We start from the raw sequence: 10,769 nt of genomic DNA on the forward strand, positions 1-10,769 counted from the left end.
TAGCCCAATGGTGGATTATTTTGCTCAACGAAAATCTGCCAATGGGGTAAAAATGTTTTTTTAAGGGGCTATTTTTGACTTTGCAGACCCTGGTGAATATTACCTTTGAGTATGGACTAAAGTCCCAAGAGTTTGCTCTTTTTTTAAGCGACTGTTTTTAGTTTTCAGGTGCTTTTTTGGAAGGAGAATTGAATTTAGTTTTTTTTTTTCTGTGTTTGCAGCTGCATCAGAAAGAGAGTTACAGTTTTTCTCAGTCCCTTTAGTACAATTCTCAGATCAGAATGAAATTCCCAAAACTATTTGTTCAATCTTCACATCATGATGTCATTTGTGCACATCATATAAGCAGTTTCTCACTTCTTTGAACAAATTGCAATTGCTTTGGTACATCCATGCAAATGATTATGTACAATTCTCTGCTCTTTACTAGATTATCAATTGTTTATGTCATGTTTATCAAAATGTATTATATAGTTCACTGTGCAATAGTCTGACTCCTCAAAACACCTAGTCATTAGTTCATCGTATAAGTCATTAACTGCAAAATGGTTGACCAAGTTGTTATAGTGTGACAAACATATTTCGCTGCATTGGAAGAGAGGATATTCGCTGTGATGTGGATGAGAATTTGTGGCCTAACATACAGGAACAACAATAGGTGTAGGAAGACCACACCAATTCCTACTGCACTGCCTGTACTGTTGTACAGAATGTTGTCCTATCTTTTTTCCCTTTGTGTTACTGTTTGCAGTGGGTTTTTTATATGTTGGTATGACATGGTCTGTCAACAAATTACAATATGAACAATAAAAGTGTAAATGTGAATCTTGTCCAGTCTCTGGCAATCAAACAAAAAAGGTGTAACTTACATTTTACAATAATTGTCATCAAAACTTTAGCCATAGTTTACATCAGAACCTCCCTCTAAAGTACACAGTTATATTGACAACATGACTAAGTAATTTGACTGTCTTGTTCGTAGACAATGACACAAGGACTTGACATTCTGATGGCACTGACATGTTCAATGACATAAAGACTTAGTTTTGAGAGATGAACTAAAGATTTTGAGCAAGTTACAGGCTTTTGCAAGAAATCCATAGTGTTTTGCTGTTTGTATAAATTGTTTTGAGAAATGCACACACGTATTTGCAAACTTCAATTCTGATCTGAGAATTGTACTAAAGCGACTGAGAAAAACTGTAAAGTTAAAGGAAACAAAGAAAGACATTACTAGTGAGCAAAATAAATGCCACTTGTGGAACATTAAAAAATAAAGCTGTAAAGAACCATAAAAATACTTTGTATGTAAAAAACTAAATATTTTTAAAAAGCCCCTTTAGGATCAGAAATGAGAAGACTGGTTTTCTCCTTCCTTTCTGACGTATGACAAACTTTCTGACAAGCTGGAAGGGTTTGTTTCAGGGAACATGTGTCAGCAGCTGGTGGGTGAGTGAAAGAGAAGCTTCAGAGGAACTCAGCGCTGCTTTTATCTGCTTAATCATATATTCTTCACGTTGGGGGAGCCCACAGCACATTGCTATTCTGGCAGCATCTCTCCACATCTCACATAAAATCAAGCAGCAGAATGAAATTAACAAGATTTTCTTAAGTATCAAAGGGAAAAAGCACCTCATTTCGGCTCTTTGCTCTTTAAATGTAAACTTTATTTCACAGACGTCAAAAGAGTTTCTCCTCATTTTTCAGGAGCCTACAACTCTGACAGAAAAGGAGTAAAAGTTTAAGCCATTGTAAATACTTGATGTTTAGTACAAATACAGCCATGTTCACAACACTAGAATATTTATTTCTCAGTGTAATGATATTAGTCAGTCCGTGTCTGGGTTGCCTTATATTTCACAGCTTTTCTTTTAAAAATATAATTAGACTGGGGCAAATCATGATCTGAGCCAAAAACAGGTTCAAGAGCGTATTATTCATAATTACACAAGCAGTTTGTCATTCAGCTGCAGCGCACGGCTGCTCTGTGAAGAGCCTCTCCTGGTTTGTTTGTGAGCAATGCTCCAATCAAACATGCAGCACAGCTCCGCGTTACTCTAGTAACCTTTTCTATGAATAGTAAATGTCACCGTAATCAATTTTAGATGGGGCGGCTCTGCAGGTGGAGCCTGAAGTGGGAAGGGAGGAGGCGCAGAGGTGGTTGGTGCTGTCAGAGGCGCTGTGCCCCCTCCCACACCGCGCAGCATTCAAAGTTATTACCGGATTCTTGGAGGATTGGTTTGAAGAAAACTTTTTTTCTTTGTATTTTTTAAACTCTTCTGGATTTCACTTTTTTATTTGGCGTGAAAAAAAAGAACTTTAAACAAGTCCAGATGATTTTTATTTTATTTAAACTTTCTACCTTTCCTGGATGGATGACTGTCTTCACAGATAAGGATTCTTGCCGTTCTTTTGACCAATTAAGCTTTTGCAAAAAATAGCATAAGTATAAATGGGTTTGCTCATATATTGCACTCAGTTTTTGCAGACTTGTAAAAATTAGAGAATGCTTTTAAATTCTGATGTATTTGAACCCAAAGGCTGCTGTGGAGCTCTGTCCACACAGTATGGCCTTTAGTTGCAATGAATGATTAAAGTCCAGTTCAGTTAACAGCTGCTACATTCTAATGACCAGAATACCATTCTGGCTCTGATATGTTTTTAACATCTCTATTACCCTCAATATTTTTTTATTACGTGTTTTCTTTATTGCAAGTTTTTTCCAGTTCCAAACTGACCAGATGCCTCAGTAAAAAAATGTGACAGTCCGTTTTGTTCGTGAAAGGCAGTTTCTATATGTACCTACATATATATCTATATATAAAAATATATATGATATATGTATATATTTTTAGACACACTTTTTGTATGTAAGATAATTGTTGCTGTTAATTATTATGTTGTTTTCTTCTCTCTCTTTGCACCAATTTGGGACAGTTTGCAATTTCGTTGTACTGTTGTACCAAGCGTGACTGTACAATGACAATAAAGCTTTATCTTATCTTATCTTATCTTAATCCAGGTCAAAATGGCTTCAGAATGGCATGGGTGAAATTAGAGGTTCAGTTCAGTGTACTTCTGGTCAGCGACCTGTTGACCTCTGTAGCAAAGAGCTGCAACTCTCAAATTACCACATGAAGACAGCTTCTCCAGGTCAAAGCTGGAGTCCTCACAGCTGCTTCAGACATTTTCTTCTCACAAAAAATCCACATTGGCTGAAATTGTTAAACTGATGTTGCTTTCTGGTTAAGTTTAAGCCTTAACTGCCCTTACATGTGGATCCAGGCTGTCTGCGGGGGAAAAAATAGGCAATTCCGTACGGGTCACAGAGGTTACCCACAGGTAATTTCGTAGACGACCCTGTGAGCCCATAAGGCGAAAACGTGTACATTTTTTTTCAAAAGCATGCTGCAGACGGCAGATCATAGTGAACCCATAGTGAACTGGCCCCGACAACCCAAAAACCTGCAGGTGCTTGTGGCTAAGGCGTTAGCTGCTGCATCTTTTCTAAACTAAGTTTCTTTTTGTTATTTCATTATGAGGAATTCTGTGACTGCAAACATGTTGTGTATCTGGAAGCACAAACCATAGACTTGTGTGTGAATTCTCCTTCAGAGTTTTGACAGCTTCTGGCACTTTTCAGTCTTCAAAGAAAAACGTTTGTCCGTGCGTTTTCACCAAAGGAAGGAACTTACTTTCTGAATAGGTTAAGTTTTCGGTATATGATTTTTCATCTGAATTCCATCTTTTCTTAATAAGCAGCTGATCCTGCTCTGTGTTCTCAGATTGAGATGGTTAAGAGGGGGCAAACTTTCTGACTCGTGGGCCACCAAGGCCTCGTTACCACTGAGCAGTCCGGTATTTTGAGCGATTCTAACATAAAATAGACCCATTAAGCCGAAGCGAATCGTACAATTTTCAGGCCCCCTGTGGTTTTAGGTCCATAGAAGAATGTTAGGGCGGAGTTACTGTTGAACCCTGTTGATTGGCTGAAGGTCATTATGACAAAAGAAAACTCCTAGAAAGTGGCTGTATTCGTCTTCGCTGCCCGCCATAATCTCTCAAACATTAACTGCTTTGTAGGTACGAAGAACCAAAAATGAGCTGCTGGATAGCCTCCATTGTTGTTGTTAGCTTCACCCCCCCATGCGTCATGACTGTCCAACTTTGAGAGGAAACGCTCTCCTGAACTGCCTGGACCATTCTAACCCGGATCAGAACGGACCGCTCAGTGGATACGAGGCCAAAGGGCTCTAAAATTAGACAAAATGGCCAGACCAGGATCGGATGCCTAGAGTGTTTTGGTAACCCAACTCATAAGAGAAAAAAAAACAACATGGAATCTGGACAAAAGCATGCTTTAATCTGGATTTAAATTGATATATATATTTTAAAACATAACATTTGGGAGTTTTTATTTCCAAACTATGGCTTTTGATCTCACTTTAGAGTCAGTTACACCTATGGGTTGATGTCTCTCAGGGAAAAACCAAACTTAGAGAAATTCTGCATTTATATGGTCTTGGAATTGTCCAAAAAATGGTTGTCCAACTCTGAAAACAAGCATGAATGTCAGAAAAACAACAAATCTTCCAACAGCACATGAATCCATGAACAACTTTCTGTTCTTCAGTGAAGGTCAATTTACTTGTAGTGCTGCATTTATGAGGTGACACCAGAATTACAGTAAAATAAAATATAATTTTTTGGATTATCAACATAAATTATTCCAGTTTGGAGGGCCAGACCAAATAGTGCATCCTTTGTGCTATCTTAGATGACCCTACCCTTCCATTGACGTGTTCTCCCTACCATGAGAAAGGTGGATAAAGGTGGAAAGATTTCATGTAATCCATGGACACCAGTGAAGATCACAAATCATTGAAGAAAAAAGGTTCAGAGAACAGTCTAGTGCAGGGGTCGGGAACCTTTTTGGCCAAGAGAGCCATAAACGCCACATATTTTTAAATGTAATTTCGAAAGAGCCATACAATAATGTAGTGTCTCTTTCCCACACTGAGGCATGGAGACTTAACCTCATTTAAGGTTCTCTATTCTGGTTACTGCAGACCGCAACAAACGCCGTAAAATTAATTCAGCAACTCCTGAATCTCTCCTGTCGACACGAGACGAGAGAGAGCGCTTCTACCAACTTTATATTCACCTGCTCCCGCTCCAGCCCTCCCATTTCCCTTATTCGGCCCATAGCTGAACCCCATTGGTCCAAACTACCTAACAACAGGCTGAGCGACAGAACTGAGAGCCAATCAGATCTCTGCTTGATGCCTTCAATGAACCCCAGAACTTTTAACGCGGCCCGACAGCCAAGTTAAACTCAGTCCGCGACAATATGTTTAAAACTAAATATACAAGTGAATGTGTGCATTTGATGTAATTTCAACATTTTTAAAGTACAATAAGTCTGTGGATCCTTTTTAATAACATTGTTATGCTATTGCTAATAAATGATGAGTATTTCTCGTGGTAGTTTTGCTGATTGTCTAGTCTGGTTGATACGTGGTGAGTTTCTGCTTCATGCAGGCGTTGAGACTTTAAACGTGATCGTAGGTCTGAATGTTCTGTAGATGTGACAAAGACTGCTCACATGCAGACGCGGAGCCAAACACACACTCACACACTGCAGTGAGTGACGGGCATTGGGTTTTACGTTTTTACAATCCCTGCGCGATTCACCTGCTGCCTGTCCCCACAACACCTCAGCCCCACCCTCTGCTTTCTCCCTCACACATCCCGTCCCCGCATCTGCGCGCTCTTTCTCAGAGACGGGAGCGCGAACTTTTAGGCACGGCAATTCACAGGTTTCCAGTTGGTACAAACTCTGTGAAATTATAGATAATTGTAAACTGATAGCGCTGGCGCAGATTTTTCTCTCCAAGCACCGCTACTACTGCGCGCCTCTGGCATCGCATCGCGCCCGAGAAGGACTGGACTAATGATAAAAAAAAAGTATAATTAAAGATTTGTCTGCGAGCCACATGTGACCATCAAAAGAGCCATATATGGCTCGCGAGCCATAGGTTCCCGACCCCTGGTCTAGTGGGTCAAGATGACCCAACGTTAAAGTCCCCAGGATAGCACAAAGGTTAATGGGTTACATTACCATGGAGCTGCAATAGTTTTCCCACCCCTGAGTTAGAGAGGCAAACCTGTGGCTCTTGGGAGAAAAGAAGAACTAATCTTTAGCTGTTTTGAATAAACTTTGCAGAAAATAAGGGTTTGTTTTTGTTTTTACTAAGAAGTTTGCTTGAGCAATAACCATTAATTTTCAAATGTTATCATGAGAGGTTTAACAAAGCAGAAACTCTTCCTAGAATAAAAATACGCTCTGGTTAAACTGGTCTTTGGTCTTTACAGAAAGAGGTGTTGGTGAATAGAAACTGCCTTTCACGCAGTGATTTTGGAATCCCTCTCTGTTCCAAGGTGAATGCCGAGGTGATGCTGAATTGTTCCTGGTTTGTTGATCCTACAGCCCTGCAGCAGGTCACAGAGAGCGGTTTCCTCTCAGGCTCTGCTGTCTGTACATCACCGACCTACAAACATGATACAGAGTCGATGACAGCACACACATCATTAATAATCTATGCTGCTGCCACTGCGCTTCGACATGCAGCCTTTCAGAGCTCCACTTGCAGAGCTTGCTTTGCATTCTTCTGCTCATTTTGACAGACAGATTCAGACTATTATCTCTGATGACAAAGAGCTGTAATAACTTGTGCCGTGTTTCATTGAGAACCACAGTCTGATCTGTGGAATTAATCTGCTCCATTTCAGCCGCCCTGAAAGAGCAGCTCATGTGCAAAATATCAGTTTCTTTGTTCTGCTGTTGTGGAAGACAGTTTCACAAAGATAATCAGAACTTGAATGGTTTTGGCTAATTTGGTTTTCTTGCAAATTCCCGTTTATTGTTTTATTTGTCTGGAATTTCTGATGTTAGTTAAATGGAGAAAAAAGATGTCTCCACAGTCTCTTTTGTACCACAAATACAAAGCAATTCCATCATAAACTTGCTATCACCTGTAAACAGACCGGTTTGGAGAAGAATGGGTCCAAAATGTCTTTGAAATTGACACCAAAGTGTTTTTTGGTTCTCAAAAGCTTCTGTGGTTTTGTCTCACAAAGGCTGAACACTACAGCTAAAACCCCAAAGCCCACAAAGCCCCAGGCTCCTCCTCAGCACGACAAACCTCAGATCACACAAGTGTGTGACGGATGGATTGTGTTTGTGTGACACAGGCTTGACAGTCCAGTCCGTTTGGATGAGTCTGACCTTGCTGTGGCTTTTGTCACGTGACACTTCTGGCGGGAGCACTGCAGGCTGTCATACATGTAGCTGACGTGTGCTACGGACACACACATGTAGAAAGAGTTGAAGAATTCCCTCACATTGTGTCTGTGTTCCTGTGAGAACACTATGTTCTTTTTTGGTAAAAAAGGACACCTCGCTTCCATTCTTCCCCAGCAGCATAGCAACACAGTTGGTGAGGATGCAGCCCAAAATCCTGAGGGAATTCCATGATGAATGCAGGGATGTGACTCGGGGCTTCAAATGTTTCATCATTTTCCCACACATCTCCAAAAGTATTTCTGCTTTCCTGCTGTGGGAGTCGTCTCTGCAAGCATTTGTGCAGCTGAACCAACCTGGAAGGAAAGCGTGTATTTTCATTTCTGCAAAACTGCTATCAGAGTTGACACTCAGAGCTGCTGTCTTTATTTAAGCATCATAACAGATTAAATGAGCTGTCAATCTTTCAAAGAGCTTGAAGAGAACTCTTTGTTTTTGTACAGTTGCCAGTGTTAGCTGCCACTCATGGCTGGAAAGGTAGCAGCATTTCAATTACTGATGATTTCAAATGTTAAAAACACATCACTAAAGAAAAAGATAACAAAAGTTTTTAAAATCCAGAGGTGGGGATGATTTTCCAGTTTTTGTTGAAGTCCACATTATCTTTTGATCTTTGTTTGACTGTTAAACATCAGAAAATGAAGTTATAATGAAAATGACAGTTGTGTGACGTGTTTTCATACGTTATGGAACTATTGCATCTAGAGATCAAAAATAATACGTTTGATTGAAAAATCTAATAATTGAATTAAACAAATTAGAAAAAGTTTAGAGCCTCAGAATAACAACACGTAGGAGTTGGCGAAGGTGAGTGTCTTTCAATTGTTCCCATTCTATTCCCCCTGAATCCTTTTCCTCTGTAGTTTCTTTTCGAGTTTCCCTTCGTCAACTGGAACCAGAACACTTCTCAGAGGTCATGATATCTGGACCCAGGGCCCATCTTGACTTGGAGCCCTTTCAGCCTTACGTGAGGCCCATAGTCGCCAACCTTGGCATCATCGTGGACAGTGATTTTAAATTTGACAAACAGATAGATGGCGTTTTAAAATCGAGTATTTATCTTTTTATCTAAAGTCAAACCCCTTTTATCTTTGAATATTTTTGAGCAGGTCATGTACGCAGTGCACTTCAACGGGAACCAAAAAATTCAAGCACATCACACCTATTCTTGCGTCCTTGCACTGGCTTCCTTTTAATTTTAGGATTAGTTTTAAAATGGTATTGTTTGTTTTTAAAGCTCTATATGGACTGGCTCCAAAAAACATCTCTGACCTCATTCAGATTTATAAACCAGCTCGTGCTCTGAGGTCAGAGGTCAGCTCCAGGTCGTGGAGCCCATGATGAGGCTGAAAACTAGAGGAGACGGAGCGATCTCTGTTGTCGGCCCTAAACCGTGGAAGGCTCTGCCTCCTCATGTCAGAACAGCGCCCTCTCTGGAGGGTTTCAAGTCTTACAGTAAATCGCATTTTTATTCTCCAGCTTTCACTGTAACGCCACATGAGTTGTGTGGTCCTCTGTGGTTTTATCTGCATTTTTTCTTATTTTTATTCATTTTATTGTTGTATTTTGCTTGTTTTGATTTTGTTTAATATTTTTTATCTAATTGTAGTCTCTGTACAGCACTTTTGAAAGTGTTTGTTTGGGAAATGTGCTACATAAAGAAAGGGGATTGGATACTCCATTCCTCAGACATCCTCTCACTATTCAAGGTCTTGTTGCTCTTGCAGTAGCCGTCCAGTTTTCTGGAAAAAAGTTCCTGATTTTCCACAGTCTGACTCTACGCTTCTGCATTTCTGTCCTGTACTCCCTGTGGATTTTTTGGAGGCCATAGGTGCAGAGAATAGTTTCTCCAGGGTATTTTTTCTGTGACACATTTTCTTGTCCATGACTCCATCTGTCACCAGTCTCTGTGAGAACCTCCTTCTTGTTGCCTCTGGAAGAATCTCTCCTGAGTGTTTCATTTGTGGCCGTATCACTAAGTGGGCCGTTCATGTTGGCTTCAAACTCGGCTGCATTCAGGATCGTTGTGCATTCTCTTTTTCCACTTGCAGGATGTTGATGCTGTGGTTCCTTTTCAGCAGAGCTAAGGCCATCCTTTCCTTTCAGGTGAGATTAGACAGGGATGGTTTGGCACTGGACTGACAGGCAGAAATTCTGTGCAGCGATTCTTCTGCCTAAGATTCTTCCAGCTTGCGATTCTCAACTGCTGTCTCTGACAAGCTTCCCCTCAGGAATTGTTGAAGTGCAATCATTAAACCTTGTCTTTTGGAGAGTCCCCCCTTTGTATGAGTTGGCACATGGACAGAAAAATGTTCAGTCCATCTATCTTTGTCAGAAGGATAAACGGGCGGATAGATAGATAGACAGACAGACAGACAGACAGACAGACAGACAGACAGACAGACAGACAGATAGATAGATAGATGGACGGACGGACGGACGGACAGATAGATAGATAAATAGATAGAATTTATTCCAGACTCATAGTCCAATCAATAAAAAGGAGTACACAGACCCACATTAAAAAGGCACAGTGTCAAAAACACAAAAGTTAATACAAAATAAATAAATTAAAAGGATAAGACTGAAACACAAAATAAAAACATGACTTAATCATACCACACCCTAAACATTAGTTACAGGGACAAAAAGACAGTCCCTCCAGTGTTTCTATAAATTTGACTGCAAGTGTTTGGCACTAAATCTACTGATACTTATATGAGAGTATTCTCTGAAGCATGTAGTCTGCAGAGATACAGACTGATCTGTTTGCTTTACCATTGGCAAAATTAGCAGCTAAACAAACAGAAAGAGGCTGGGCAAAACAGTGTCATACTTTATCAGGATAAAGTAAGTAGCCAGGAAAAAACACCATTGATGATACCTTCTGCTGCAATAGAAACCCTGCTCTCTCTTGTAAATAGTCTTTGTGGTTTTAGCATTTTCTTGTAGCAGTTGTCTCACAATGAAGAACAAAATGATTAAACTGCATTTCTGATTATTTCTTTATTCAAATTTAGATGAATCAGGAGCAGATGACAAAATGATGCGTTATAAAAGCTGTTTTGCATCACAAAAGAGAGCTTTTTTACGCATAATTTTTTTCATCTGCTCCATTCTGATCATCCACCTGCAGACCAACAGATGCACGAACGTCTTTGTTTTCTGAGCTGGAATCTGGATCAGAACTGGACGGATGGATAGTTCTGATACTGATCACCATTTTTGTTGCACTGCAAATGTTAGATTCAGGTTGTAAGGGGCTGTAAGCTAGCGGGAGAGAGTGTAGACAAAGGGATGAAGGGATATCAGCAGAGGTAACAGTCCCACCCACAACTCAGAGGAGAATTTCTAAAGAGCTCCTGCCGCTCTGCAGAAACTATGTCCCAAAAACATAAAAAGGTTC

This window comes from Oryzias latipes, chromosome 22 (genome assembly GCF_053564925.1).
Source record: "Oryzias latipes strain Hd-rR chromosome 22, Olatipes_Hd-rR_3.1".
Classification (NCBI taxonomy): domain Eukaryota; kingdom Metazoa; phylum Chordata; class Actinopteri; order Beloniformes; family Adrianichthyidae; genus Oryzias; species Oryzias latipes.